Raw genomic sequence first — 15,957 nt, forward strand, 5'->3', positions numbered from 1 at the left:
TGTGCAGCATTCTGCAGCACATAATAGAAAGAGGAAAACGCCTATCAGGATTTTTTTGTGCAGGAAGGTGTTGCCTCCTGATCAAAATCAATCCTGCATGCAATAGAGACCCCCTTGTACCATTGTGCAAGGGCGCCTGCCTTGGCGCTAGGCTGTCGAAAGGGCACCAGTGCAGGGGGGGAAGGGCAGGAATGCATCTTCTTGGATAAATACACAGCAATCCTGCCCTTTGCTGTGATGCAGGGCACTACAGAAAGGTGACTTTCTGCGCTGCCCTGCCCCACAAACTCCATAAGTATGGGCCTAAATATTGAGAGGAGGAGTCACCTAATTTAAAGTTTGACTGACAGTACTTCATCAATAAGGTGACTGGAGGACCTTACCTGAATGACGTACCTCAGTCGGTCAAATTTAGAAATGACCACCAACCTCGATATCTATTGTGAACATTGAAAATAACCACTGACATGACTATTCATCTAACTTTTTAAAGTTAAAGTTTTTCGGAAATAAACTCCCAAAACTGAAGTTTGTTTCTGAAAAAACAAAAAGCTAATTAAACTATTGGCCCTAACACCCTTAGAGTGGTCTCCTAGAGTGTTTTGGGGTCATTAATTTCTTTCTGTCACACACCACTTGGTTTTCCCTGGAGGTGATGGGCAGAATAAAAAGATTCATCCTAAATCCTAAGTCCTTCCTCTGATTTCCTGCAGAAATTTTTCCTTTGATGGTGCCAAAGGGCCTCAGTTGACAGAAAACTGATCTCTAAATGAGGTGGACACATCAAGGGTTTCCAAGGCAGGTTAACCTGCTAAGTTTGTGTGGCGTACTCTGTTCCTGAGCTCTTTATCAGACAAGAAGTCTACCAGCAGAGTGTGGGGATAGGATGAATGCTTATACATATACACTCCCAGACAGGATAGGAATTTAGATTTGAATAATGGGACAGTCACAGTAACAGGAAAGCATAGCAGTATGAATTTTCAAAGAATAGTTTGACCATTATGACGCAGTATGCCAACCTTCTCGCATATCACACCTACACACGATTGTCAGGGCTACCGCGTCCAATCTACAGACACAGAATATGACTCATTTGTCACATTTAATAGCAAATTTAACATCATTTCTCTCATCACAGTCATCTCTATGCAGGTCTACAGGTCCAGCAATGTTATTTGACGAAGTGAAAACTGTTTCAGTCTCCCTTACAGGTACATTTTTTTAAAATCTTCTTTTGGCTGAAAACGCTTTTAGGGGACGGGGTGTCCTGTTATTATAAATATGAATACTATATCATTGTTAGCTATACATCTATATGCTGCTATACAGTCCCTTACCTTTCCTGCCCAGTATTTAACCACTTGAATGCTTTCCCCACCTAGCGGTAAGCCCATATTTGGATGTTTGGGGTAGTTTGCACTTAATCTTTCATAAGGTTTTTTTCTGTAAAAGGTATCTGTGAAAAAACTTGTGTCAATTCTTTCAGCATCCTGGGAATTCTAAGGTACCCAAGGTTTTCTGATTGACCTGGAGTGAACTGAGAAAACAGTCAAAGTATAGCTATGTTTATCTTTTTGGAAAACATGGGAAATTCTGTTCTGTAACAAAGGATTTTTTTTCTAAAAGTTGCATCAATCAAAATGTTTGTTGTTCTAGGATCACCATCTTCCCAGCTTTCAGGAACAAGCAGAGGTCTATGAAAATATTATTGTACCACAGTTTTGGATTTTTCTAAGAAGTAGTAAATTTTTCTTAATTTTTTGTAGTTTCAACATGCTTGCAGTTTACGACCCCCCCCCCCCACACACACTTTTTTGCCCACGTTTTAAATCCCTATTGACTAGTGGACTTTCTACCCACTAGTGGATTGTGAGCGAACCTCCAACAGGGGAAAACCTCCTATCTGCCCACAAGGGGACCAAGAAACTCTATTGTTCTTACTGTGGTGGGGGCATGATCCATTCCCAGTGTGGGATGCACCATTGCTATTTCATTTGGTTTCACTTTTTAAATCCCTGCTGTTCATTGGGGTTTTTCTACTCCCTGGGAGTTGGTGGTGGGGTGTGGGGGGAGGGGGGGTTGGAGGTAAGCCCCTAATAGACCTATTAGGGGGGAAAAAACAGCTGCATTGCCCTTTTAAGGATGGGGCCATAGGCCGATGACAGGAGCACTAACCCCACCACTTTTTGGAGTTGATGTAAAATCCCTGGTGTCTATTGGGTATATTGGCCTTCTACCTCACCGGGGTAGGCAGTTTATGAGCAAACCATCTGTCAGGGCAAATCTCTTCTCTTTCTCCTTAGGATGGCATACATACTCATTTGACCTTTCAGTGGTTGGGGGTCATGTCTCGATACCGGTGGGTCTACCACACTTTTTTGAGTAGTGTAACAACCCTGATCTCTAATGGGCTTTCCTAACTCCGAAACCCCAATCTACCTTCTGGTGGGAGCAAAAATACTGTTTTGACCTCTTTGGTGTGGCGTCATGGCCCTATGCCATTGTGGGACAGCGTAACCCCTTTCCTTATAATAGAAAAAAAATCCCTGATATCTAGCGGGCTTTCTAACCCCCAGGCACCTTACAGTGGGGTGAGACATGCCCCTGTGCTGGGGTGGGTCACTTCTAGCACATCCTGATTTATGAAAAAAAAGTGAAGTTGGTGTTTAGTCGGTTTTCTTCTCCTTGGATGGAACTATTCCCCCACAACAGTCTGCCTCCTGGGGTGGCAGACAGACTGTATTTTCCACATTTTGGAGTGGCACATGGCCGTACACCAAGACGGCTCGCCCATATCCCCTTATACTTTCATTTTAATTTCCTGGTGGCTAGTGTTTCTGACCCCTGAGGGGGATGAAAACCCTCAACCACCCCTCTGGGGGAGCCAAAAAGGCTGACTGTGTCCATGGGGGTGAGCAAAGTTCCATAGAATCTTCCCCAAAGAGAATATAATCCCTTGTGTCTCATGGTGTGGGTAAATACTTGTGGATCATCCTCTGAGGGAAATCCCGAAGCAGAGATCCTCTAGAAAGAGAAAGAGGATATTCTCCCCTTTCTAACAATACTTTTCCTATCAAAATTGGTGCTCAGGTGAACAAGATATGCCCCTAAACTCAGAAGCAAGTGAAAGTAAAATGAGCCAATCTGCTCATTTTATTTTCACATTTGCAGTAATGACACAGTGTGGCATGCTATGCTCACTGATCTTATAAAAAACAGTGTTGGACTGCTGGGGAAGCTATTAGCCAGCAGCTGGCCTGAAAACAACTGCAATCCCCCTGGGACCACTACCTGAAGGATTCCGTGCACTAGGTGCATCGATGTTGACTGCCACGTCCACAACACCCAGCTTGGAGCGCTGTTGATGTGAGGATAACTTGTGTTATTTTCTGTAGCTAGTTAAGGCTCACTACTCTCTACTTATTTTTTATACTGTTCTCCAACATACCCTAAGTGTTTTTTCTGGAACTATGTGACATGAGAGGGAGTTACAATTCATATTTTAGGTAGGTCATTTGCCTCAATTTGAAGAACTTTATCTGAGGTGATGACTGAGTACCCAGTCCCTAACAATTTTCAATGTACAAGGTTTGATACAGAGAGTTACCCCTTCACCACCTTCCATGAGACTCTACTAGAGACAATGGCCCTCATTATGACATTGGCGGTAAATCCCGCCTACTGCCATGTGACAGCTGCCAACATACCGCCACGGTGGCGAATATCCATTCGCCATATTATGACACACACACACCAATCGGACAGAATACAGCCACATACACAAATCCGCCAGACCAAAGGTCAGTGATAAACTGTCGGTCCCAACACCCACACCGTTATGCCAACCAAACAACGCCCACCACATTATGACCCACAAATCACCACTGGTGACATTCAATGGCGGTAAAACATTGGCGGTACATACCGCCGTGCTCAGAATGGACACCTACATGCAACACTACATTGGCTAATACTAAAAACACACACCTGACACTCATACACACACCACACCCACCCACAGCACTATAAAACACCCACCCACAGTACCTACAACTCTCTACAAACAACAATTACTGCCAGGAGATCGACATGAACAGCATAGAGACAACTAAACACACACACCACTTACACCAATACATCCCTCACGCACCCCACATTACACACTCCACCACATTACTCAGCACACTCTCACCAACACACACCACACAACACCCACATCCCCACAAAGGACTTAAGGGTCATGGTGGAGGAAATCGTGAGGGTAGTGCCCCAGCTGTTTGGAGCACAGGTACAGCAGATATCCATTGCAAGGAAGATGGAGCTATGGCCGAGAATCGTGGACAGGGCGAACGCCGTGGGACAGCACCCACAAAAAAGGGACAGCATCAGGAAGAGGTGGACTGACCTATGGGGCAAGGCACCAGCTCTCCATACAGAGGACTGGCAGTTGACCCCCACCTCCTCCCCCACAGCTCACAGCATGAGAGAAGCAAGTCTTGGCATTACTGCGTCCTGAGGTACTCGCTGTAGTAGCCGGAGAACTGGACACTGGTAAGTCTACATTTACTACTCATCATCCTCCATACCTGCATGCCATCTCACACCCTCACTCCCATCACTCCATTCCATCCCACACACTGCACCTACACATATGACTAACCACAATGCCAAGCCCTGCATGCCATACCCACTGCATGTACCGCCCTCCCAGCCATGCTTTGACACCCATCACCAAAGCATGCACAGCATAGTGGAACTAAAAATCACACAATACATCACCATACACAAGCGAAAGGTGGCAGGGCAACAGCAATGATAGAGAGGAAGCCAGGGATGTATAATATGTCACAGACATGAAGCATAATACATCATTTACACCTCCACAGGTGCCCCAGCCAATCCCAGTGGAGAGGAGGTGCCACAACAAACCAGTCCCCAAACAGAAGATGCCCCCAGTGATGACAGTAACTCTGGACTTCAGGATCTGGATGACCTACCTGGCCCCTCAGGGACCACTGGACAGCGGGTCACCCAAGCCCACTCACAGTCCACCACAGAGCCTCCCCATCAGTATCCAACACCACAGCATCCAACCAGCGTACCCACACTTCTGTCCCCAAGACACGTCAATTAGCAGTGTGCCCACCTGTAAAGGGACCCCAGGCCACACCTCATACGCAAGACAATCAGGGATCTCGGGTCACTGGCAGTGGGCACACCATTCAGGGGACAGAGGCACAGGGTAACAGGGACACTGAGAGGACCGCTGTGTGCCGGGGGGAGGACAGGACCAGCGAACCGACTCTCCAGGAGGCACTCTCCGAGATCCTGGGAGCCTACAAACATTCCCAGGACCCGATAGGCCAGATGTTTGACAACATGCAGGAGAACAAGTGGCTGCAGGAGGAACAGTATCAGGGGATCAGGGAAGACTTGCAGGTCATTAACACCACCCTGATCTCCATAGCAGGGATGCTGGCAGACATGGCCAACATCATGATGGAGGCAACAGCACAGGAGCAGGCCCCTACCACTAGCCTATCCATTGACCAGCCCTCCACCTCCACTGCAGCTAGTGGCCCCACCACAGGACCCACAGTCCACCAGCACCCCTCTCCCTCTAGAAGGTGAACAACCCCACAGATGTTCCCTGCAAACCAGACAGAAGCCAGAGACACTTGCCAAGACCACTGCCATGAAATGAGACTCTCTGCTTTGAACTGCCTTTGCTCCTCTTCCTATGGCCCCTTGGACACTGGACCTGTGCTACAAACAGACTGGAACAATACCCTGGACCCTCCTCCATCATCACCCAATTCCATTGCACTTGTTACTCAATTTTATAGCACTACAATAAACCCCCTTGAGCACAACATGACTACTAGTTTTTTATGTTTTGAAAATGTGCATTTATGGAAAAAGTCACATCTTGTGCAAATGATCTGAACCCTATGAGAGCCTAGAAATAAGGACCTGTAGCTGTCTGTACTCAGCACATCAGCACATCAGTACACAGTTGTTATATCACCAACATCTGTAAAATGCCAAGCCATAGGTGACAGTAAGTTGAGATGCATAGGAAGTGAATACCATCATGCTACAGCCACACAGAATACACCAATAGTCATAGGAATGGTCAGTTTCACTGTCTCACCTCTGTGTCATTGGAAGTATTTACGGACAACTGATGTTCTGTTGTCCTCATCCTCAGCCTCTTCATCCTCACTTTCCTCAGGGTCTACTACTGCCACAGGGGCATGTCCTGTCTCTTCCTCTTGCAGAAAGGTTACATGCCATCTGAGGGCCAGGATGTGCAACATGCAGCATGCCACTACTATCTGGCAGACCTTCCCGGGTGAGCAGCACAGGGATCCACCTGTCAGATGGAGGCACCTGAACGTGGCCTTCAGGAGGCCGAAGATCCTCTCGATGACCTTTCTGGTTCGCCCATGTGCCATGTGACGTTCCTCTGCCCTTGTCCTGGCATTTCTCACAGGGGTCAGCAGCCACGATAGGTTTGGGTAGCCAGAGTCACCTGCAAGTATTGGGGGATAACATGTAGCCTCACACAATGCTATAGAGATGACACCTGAAGGCATACACTAACATACAGTTGGTGGGGACCAAGGCTCACCTATTAGCCAGACCCTGTGCCACTGTAGTTGAGCCATCACATTTGGGATGCTGCTATTCCTCAGAACAAAGGAATCATGCACCAACCCAGGATACTTAACATTGATGTGGGAGATGTACTGGTCCGCCAGGCACACCATTTGCACATTCAGTGAGTGGAAACTCTTCTGATTCCTGAACACCTGTTCATTCTGGCGGGGGGGGACAAACTAAATATGTGTCCCGTCAATCGCCCCAATAATACTGGGGATATGTCCAATTGCAGAGAATCCAGCCTTCACAGTGGCAAAAACTCCACCTGGGGAAAGAAATGTAGCTGCACATGTGTTTTACCAGGGCATACAAGACTGTTGCCAGCACGATTGAGAACATTGGCTGTGACATTCCTGCTGCCAAGCCCACTGTCACTTAGAAAAAAACAGTTGCCAGGAAATGGAGCACTGATAGCACCAGCACAAGGGGGGGGGGGGTCCCAGTGGGATGACGGATAGCAGGTATCAGGTCTGGCTCCAATTGGGCGCACAGCTCAGTTATTGTGGCCCTGTCCAGTCTATAGCTGAGGATAATGTGCCTGTCCTCCAGTGTAGACAAGTCCACAAGGGGTCCGTACACGGGGGTATGTCTCCACCTCCTATTCATCCACAGCGGTAGGTATCTAAGGGATACAAGAGTGAGTAGGTTGTCATAATTTGAACAATGGAACCATAACTTCAGTGTACATAGTGCGTTTATGTTATGGGACAGTGGGAATGGTGAGGTACGTGCTAATCTAGTCTGTGAAGCAGTTAATGTCGATATGAGCATTGTCCTCCTCCATTAAATGACGACAGCTTGTCCTGTATGTAGGGACCTGTGGAAGTGAGGTAATTCCCCTGACATTGGGCATCGTGGCGGAAGGCGGTCTTGCACCGCCATGCAATTCCTCATTGGATAATATGGGGCTCTATGGAGTACAGTGGCTAATGGGATCTGCACCAGCGGTGACGGTGTATACCGGCACGGACATGACTGCCATTTTCTATCTCATTCCTCACTTGTTTCCTGACCTTCAACAGGAGAACACTTAGGTGGTCATTCTGACCCTGGCGGTCTTTGACCGCCAGGGCGGAGGACCGCGGGAGCACCGCCGACAGGCCGGCGGTGCTCCAATGGGGATTCCGACCGCGGCGGTAAAGCCGCGGTCGGACCGGCACCACTGGCGGGATCCCGCCAGTGTACCGCCGCCCCATTGAATCCTCCGCGGCGGCGCAGCTTGCTGCACCGCCGCGGGGATTCCGACCCCCCCTACCGCCATCCAGATCCCGGCGGTCGTAGGGGGGGTTGCGGGGCCCCTGGGGGCCCCTGCAGTGCCCATGCCACTGGCATGGGCATTGCAGGGGCCCCCGTAAGAGGGCCCCTACATGTATTTCACTGTCTGCTGCGCAGACAGTGAAATACGCGACGGGTGCAACTGCACCCGTCGCACAGCTTCCACTCCGCCGGCTCGATTCCGAGCCGGCTTCATCGTGGAAGCCTCTTTCCCGCTGGGCTGGCGGGCGGTCTGAAGGCGACCGCCCGCCAGCCCAGCGGGAAAGTCAGAATTACCGCCGCGGTCTTTCGACCGCGGAACGGTAATCTGACGGCGGGACTTTGGCGGGCGGCCTCCGCCGCCCGCCAAGGTCAGAATGAGGGCCTTACTCTGTGTGTGCTGCTGTGACGTGACTGGAACCTACCATGGCCCGTGTGACCGGGGAAAGGACCCCTGCCTTCACTTCGGAGGAGTCAGAGCAACTGGTGGATGGGGTCCTACCCCAGTACAAACTGCAGTATGGGCCTCCAGACCAACAGGTGAGTACACTTTGGGGACGATGCATGCAGGAGGATGCATGGAGATGTGTGTGCAAGCATAGTGTAATCGGGGGGTGGCAGAAATGTCTTGTGGTGGTGTATATGGTGTGCGCCAGGCGATGTGTGTGCCAATAGTGATGGAAACAGGATTAGTGGACATGTGTGTGTGACAGGCTGGATTGTTTGGTTCATGGTGTTCTCCTGTCTGTATTACCTCTGAAGGTCAGTGCCCATCAAAAGAAGGGATTCTGGCGTGCCATCGCCAAGGACGTGCGGACCCTGGGAGTCTATGACAGGTGGAGCACCCACTGTTGGAAGAGGTGGGAGGGCCTGAGACGCTGGGCACAGAACACAGCGGAGGCCCAGCTGGGGATGGCCTCCCAATGAGGAAGGGGCACCCGTCTGAACCTGAAACCCTGATGGCCTGCATACTGGTGGTGGCCTACCCAGAACGGGATAGGCGCTTGAGGGAATCACAGCAGCTACAAGTGGGTGAGTACAGAGGGCATCATTAACAAATTTGGCAGCTGGGTGGGATCCGGGTGGTGGATGTGAGCTAGTGGGTGCCCCTAAGGCCAGGCCAGACATTTCAGCGTGAGTCAACTCTAGGGTAATAGGTGTATGGCAAATGCAGGCAACCTAGCTTGTTAGCATTCCAATTCAGTAAGGGCTTTGTGGATACCAGGAGGGGTGCAGTTGGTGGTGGGTGGCTCTCATCTTGCCGTGGCATCTAGCCAAATCACTGGCAGTGCAATGCATAGTGCTCAAACCTGATCCCTGTATGTGACGGTGCTGTGTATGTCAAATGTGGTATTGGTGTATTAATTGATCCAGTGTTTCCATTTTCTCTCTCCCCCCCTTTTTTCTTCTGTCATCCTGTCCATGTGTGCCTTAGAATCAGCTGGCAGAGAAGCACGGGCACCGGTGACAGAGGGAGCTGCATCCCACAGGACCCTGGAGGCAGAGTCCACCGAACAAGGGAACCAGTGGGACAGAAGGCGAGGGGAGCACCACGGCGGAGACAGAAGGTGACAATACAGACTCAGATACCTCCTCCAATGGAAGCTCTCTGTTGGTGGTGGATGCCTCTGTGACCACTCCAGTTGTAGGTACAGCAACTACCCTTATACCAATACCGCCCCCCCAGTAGCCCCTCAGTGAGTTGCCCGTGCTCGCTCACCCAGGAGGTTGGGCATCTCCTTCACCCCAGGCACCACAGGCCCTGTCCCAATGAACCCTGCTGCCCTGAGGCTATTGACCTCTTGAGATCCATCTCTGTAGGGCAGTCAGCCATTGTGAATGCCATACAGGGGCTGGCATCCCAGATGCAGCAATGCAATTCATTCCTGGAGGGCATCCACGGTGGATTGGCAGCCCAACAGAGATCGACACAGGCTCTGGCCTCCTCTCTGATGGCAGCCATTGTCCCTGTTTCTACCGTCCCCACTCCAACTAACAACTCCCAGTCCAAGTCTTCTCAACCCCAACCCATCCCATACACACATACAGATGAGCATGCATACAAGACAACAGCCATGAGTGGCACAGGCAAACACAGGCACCACTTGTCATCCCACAAGAACTCACACAAACACCAGACAGTTGCAGACACAACCACATCCATTGCCTCCACTGTCTCCCTCTCCTTCTCCTCCTCCACCTCCCTCACAGTCATGTCCACACTCACACCTGCATCCACTGCATCACCCCACCAAGTAGCACACACGCTTCACTAGCAGACACCTCCACAACATCCATGCACACTTCCTCTGTGTCCTCTCCCACCCTGTCTGTCCCCCCTCCTAAAGGACACAAATGCAAGCGGACACCCAACAGCCATCCCCCTCACATTAGGATACTGCCCATGCACCTGCACCCAAATCCAGCAGACATACACCTCCAACAACCACTCACTCGACCTCCACTTCTGTCCCTCGACCCTCCTCCTGCCCCATCGTCCCTAAGAAGCTTTTCCTTGCCCAACTTGACCTCTTACCTCCCCCTTCCCCTCCCCCATCCTGTCCGTAAGAGCAGGGTCCCAATGACCTAGCCCAGCACCTCAGCCAAACAGCCCACGCGGACAGTGGTGGCACCAACTAGTTGTGGTGTAAAGTCTGTGAAGGATCCCACTCAACCAGCCAAGAAGGAGAAGGATCCCACACCTCCTGCCATAAAGGGGAAGGAGCCTGCACCTCCTGCTTTGAAGGGGAAGAAGCCATGCCAGGAAGAGTAAGGAATCCACGCCTAATGTCATGAAGGGGAAGAAGCCCTCGACTCCAGCGGAGGCTGTCAGGCTGACACCTCCACCAACACCAGTGGTCATGGGGCCCCCACCGTGAGCTGAGGAAGTGCATCCCTCACCACCAGCACAGGCTGCCCAGGAGGCACCTCCATCTGCCACCACAGTGCAGCCATCGCCACCAGCAGAGTCTACCCTTGAGGCACCTCCATCTGCCACCACAGTGCAACGATCACCACCAGCGGAAGCCATGTAGGCCACCCTCCAGGGGCTGCTGTACGTGGGGCTCCCTCCAGAACCAGTGGGAAGGTCACCCACTCAAGAGACTGTGGCCTTGCACTCCCCAGGACAGAGAAATGGGCATGAGCCCCCTCCAGAACCTGTGGGAAAGTTACCCACCTGAGAGACCTTGGCCTTGCACTCCCCACGACAGAGAAATGGGCATGAAGCCCCCTCCAGAACCAGTGGGAAAGCCACCCACCTGAGAGACTGTGGTCTTGCACTCCCCAGGACAGAGAAATTGGCATGGAGCCCCCTCCAGAACCAGTGGGAAAGTCACCCACTCGAGAGACTGTGGCCTTGCACTCCCCAGAACACAGAAAAGGTCATGGAGCCCCCTCTAAAACCAGTCGACTTTTTCATGTATTTGGCTGAGGTGCCCCCACCACCCATCCTTCTGAGGTGCCTGGCCACTTGCAAACTGATGCCCCTGCAGAGTTCTATCTGGATGAAGTCAAGGATGAGTTGGGCCTTGGACTGTGCCCTGTGGCCATGTGGGCCCTTAGAACATTGGACTAGGCAGTGGCCCTTTGTGTACATTTGTACATATCTGTTTCACATACAATTGGATCATTTATTAGCTGTTGATAGCAATACATTCTCCTTAGTGCATTCTTGTTGTCCTTGAATTATTCTGCTGGGTATCGTGTGCCATTGTTTTTCGGGTGTGGCTAGTTGTATGTATGGTGTGTGTCGGGTGGGGGCTGTGTGTGTATGTGTGTGTCACTCTCGTTTTCCTCCCTCCCTCCCTTGTATGCAAGGCGGCTGTACTCACTGTCATCATCTTCATCTGAGTTGGTGTTCCAGGTGGAGCATGACATAGAAGAGAGTCGGAAAGACTTGCAGTTCGGGTTCCATGGCGGCGTTGTTCTTCCCTGTGTCTCTGATGGTGAATCCTTTCACTTCTGTGAAGTGTTTGTGCCAGGCTTTTGATGGCGTTGGTACTGCACCAGAAGACATGGTAGATTGATGTGTCAAAATATGGTGGGGGTACTTTGTCTTCCTCCTGGCTGTTGACGGGAGTTATCACGGCCAGGGTCATAATTTGGCGGTAACTACTGCCAGCCTGTTGGCAGTATTACTGCCACTTTATCACTCACCGTCAATGTCATAAAGACGGCCTATGTAGGGTAAGACTCATTTTCACACTCTGTGCCTGATTTACAAACTGCACTTTGTAATATGTTCTTGCAGTACGACAAAACATGCTACAAACTGTAATTCACAAACTACATGCAGAGTTTTATGATTCCCCATTACCTACACTTATGTGTACAAAGTTCTCTTCTCTTACAGTGGTACTTCCGCGCATGTAAGTATATGCTTTAGTAGTAAATGTAGGAGGGAAAGTGGGGAGTAGCTTAAAGAAGAGGTAGACTTACTACAAAAGTAAGTCAGAATTAGAGAGGGGTAAGAGGAATTTAGATAGGGTTGGGGTGTTTTAGAGTGGACTTCACCCACCCACACAAGAGTAAGGAGCTCATTACGAACCCGGTGGTTCAGACCGCCATGCCGGCGGCAGTGGAAAAGACTGCCACCGGCATGGTGGTCTGAACCGCCATATAATAAACACAGGGAGGGCTGCCTGTGGCAGCCCTCCACCACCGCCAGGCTACCGCCGACAGGCAGCCTGACAATGGCAGATTACATTATCCGCTGCCCTCCGGATAATGTACACTGTTTCCCCCAGCCATTCCCTGGAGGGTTCTCCTGCCAGGGAAAGGTTGGCGGAAGCGGTGCTCCGGGGCCTCTCTGGGGGCCCCTGCACTGCCCATGCACTTGGCATGGGCAATGCAGGTGCCCCCATGCAGTGCCCGTCGCGCAGGTCACTCCCCGAGTTGCGGCCAGTGATCTGCAAGATGGGTGCTGCTGCACCCGCCGCACTGAGGCATTGACGACGGCTCCATGTGGAGCCATCAGCAATGTCCCAGCCCAGCAGAATGTTCATAATGCGGCCGGCGGGCGGGCTCTCAAGGGGGCTGGCGGTCTATAGAAAGACCGACAGCATGAACTTGGCGGTGTTTACCGCCGTTTTCATAATGACCCCCTTATTCAATTGCAATACTCAGGTTGTAGAGACATGTAACTTACAATTTTGTAGCAAGTTTACGCCTGGAGATTGTGAATACCAAAAATAGCTAACTTTCTCCAAAGTGTGTAAATGTAATCAAAAGTGTAAGTTATCTTTGTGAATCTGGCCCTCTGTCTAAAGCTTGGCATATGTGTTTGCCTTTTTTTTACAGGTGCATTAAAACAGCAATTTTTGGAGGAAGGACTGAGGAGAGATACTTGACCAACAATATGATAAAAGGGGCAGTTTATGTTTTTTTCTGTATGTACAACCACCTGCAAATCCAGCTGTAGTTTTAGTAAGTGTAGAAGAATAGACTTTAAAATTAGGCCCCTTGTTTAGTCTCCCTAACAAATGCTACAGACCATTCTGGGCACTAGATGTTGGCAGGAACATGCTGACCACATAAAAGGACAATTGGTAAAATAGAAACACGTAGTAGGCTCCATTTTTATCTTACTACATAGAACATTAATTTAAAGTTGTGTTGCTCACTTTCAGGTTATTTAACTTTATAAGATGAGGGCCCCATACTTGTAACATCATTTCTGCAGTTAATGGGAATAACGTTCCTAAAAGATCTCCATGGAGAGTCCCAGCAAATAGAAGTCCATCAGGATAAGCATATAAATTGTTTGCCAAATGAAGAGCAAACCGGATGATGAAGCATGCCAAGTGGGTGAGGTTTTCGCATCCTAAATATAGGAAATCCTCGTACCTGGGAAGTAGACATTTAGGCCCTGATTTATACTTTTTGGTGCAAAACTGCACTATCGCAGTGTCGCACCAAAAGGTTTAGCTCCGGCTTGCACCATTTCTTTACACCAGCTGGACAGCATATTTATGGAATGGTGCAAGCCGGTGCAAAGGGTAGGCTAACGTCAATAAAAATGACGTTAGTCGGGTGGACCTGGCAGTATGGAAGAAGGGGATTTTTCACCAAAAAAGTATGCTAGGCAGGTTAGAGAAAAAATTATTCTAACCTGCCTAGAGTCATTTTCTGATGCAAAACCATCCATACCACATGTCTCCTGTCTTATAAAAGACAGGAGTCATGCCCACCACCCCAATGACCAGCACAGAGTACCAGGGTCCCCTGGGCATGGCCATTGCACCCTGTGCCATGTATGGGTGCCCATCACAGGGCCCCCTATGACATTTAAAAAAAATATATTTACCTGGGGTCTCCCATCCTCTGCTGTCCCTCTGGTGTGTGTGTGTGGGTGTCCCTGGGGCCTGGGGAGGGCACCTCTGGGCTTATTCCATGGTGTTCCACCATGGAAGTAGGCCAACAGGTCCCCTAATGCCTGCCCTGTCCTAGGCATTAAAAAATGGGGCAGAGCAAGCTTTGCACCATTTGTTGACCCTTCCTCCCTCCTGTGCACCATTTTTGCATGGGAGTATAAATATGGCGTTAAGGCCATAGAGTCATTTTTTGCACAGGAACAGCATCTCATTAAGGCAAGGTAGGTTTCCATGTCTAAAAAATGACTTTAACTCCATAAATTTGGTGCTAGACGGGTCTAGTGCCAAAGTATAAATATGGAGTTGGTTTTGCACCGAATTAGTGTAAAACAATTGAAGCTAATTCAGTGCAAACACAGTATAAATATGCTCCTTACTCTCTCTCAGTTCGTTTGCGGAACTTCCTGCTTTGTGGTTTTGAACTCTTATTTGGGAGGATGCATTATGCACATCTTTCCTAAAATTCCTCTCATTCTCTCGTTTTTGTTTATTTTCCTTTGCTGTGGTAGCCAAGTTAACCAGGCTATTCAATCTAGATTCCAGTATTCTTTTATGCCCAGTTTTTCAAAGGTGCAATGCTTATGTTTTTTTAGCTACATCCACACTTGAACAAAAGCATGCTTTGTGCTCTGCGCAGGGATCATCACAATGATGCAGTACATAAGGTGATCCTATAATGCACCTGCCAGTTATCAGTCTCAGCTATATCATTGTTTTTTTTTGTCTCGTCCACTCATTTGCTTTGTGTTTTGAGAGGGATGCAGCAGTGTTTAAGTTGACGTGGGTCTCATTGGGGTAAAAAAGTAGTGTATTTCTGTAAAAGGGGTGCTTATTTTCTCTCTGTGCCTCATTCTAATTTATTATAGATTATTCTGACTAAGCTCAGATTAAATGTAAATTACGCCTGCATTATTAGGGTAAAGTCAGCTGAAACAGATAATTGGGTATACCATAACTTCATCTCCTGTCATTACGATGCTGCTCATAGCAAAATCATATTACGGGAAAAACGTGAACAACCAGAAGGCCAGCAGCTTTTGTTCAAGCCAGTTTGTTTCTTTGCACTAATCTTTTAGTGCCCCATGCTCGCTTGTTTTAAAGATTGAAGCAAGGATGCATTTTGCGCTAAAAGAGAGCCCGTAATAACAGATTTTCAATTTTTACAATTACTTGTAATTTGTTGGAACTTTCCAAACATTTAGGCCCTCATTCCAACTATGGCGGTAAATCCCGCTTACTGCGGTGCAGAAGACCGCCAACATACCGATGCGGCCGCGGAATTCCGCTACAAGTATTACGACCCACAGCCCGGAATCCGCCACAATACAGACACCCACACAAGTCCGCCACACCAAAGGTCAGTGATAAACTGGCGATAACAAAACCGACACCGTCACGCCAACAAGAATACGCCCACACTATCACGACCCACAAATCAACGTGGCGGTCTTTCAACCGCGGTAATCCATTGGCAGTACACACAGCCGCGCTCAAAATAAACACACACTTCCAAAACACAACCACATTGGGCAATTCCAAATACACACACCTGATACACATACACACACCACTCCCACACACCCAATCCAATATAAAGCACACGCCCACATTACCCACAAACCCTTACTACCAGAAATTTGAAAGCAGGCCAGAGAGAGAG

Source organism: Pleurodeles waltl, chromosome 4_2 (assembly GCF_031143425.1).
Source record: "Pleurodeles waltl isolate 20211129_DDA chromosome 4_2, aPleWal1.hap1.20221129, whole genome shotgun sequence".
Taxonomy (NCBI): Eukaryota; Metazoa; Chordata; class Amphibia; order Caudata; family Salamandridae; genus Pleurodeles; species Pleurodeles waltl.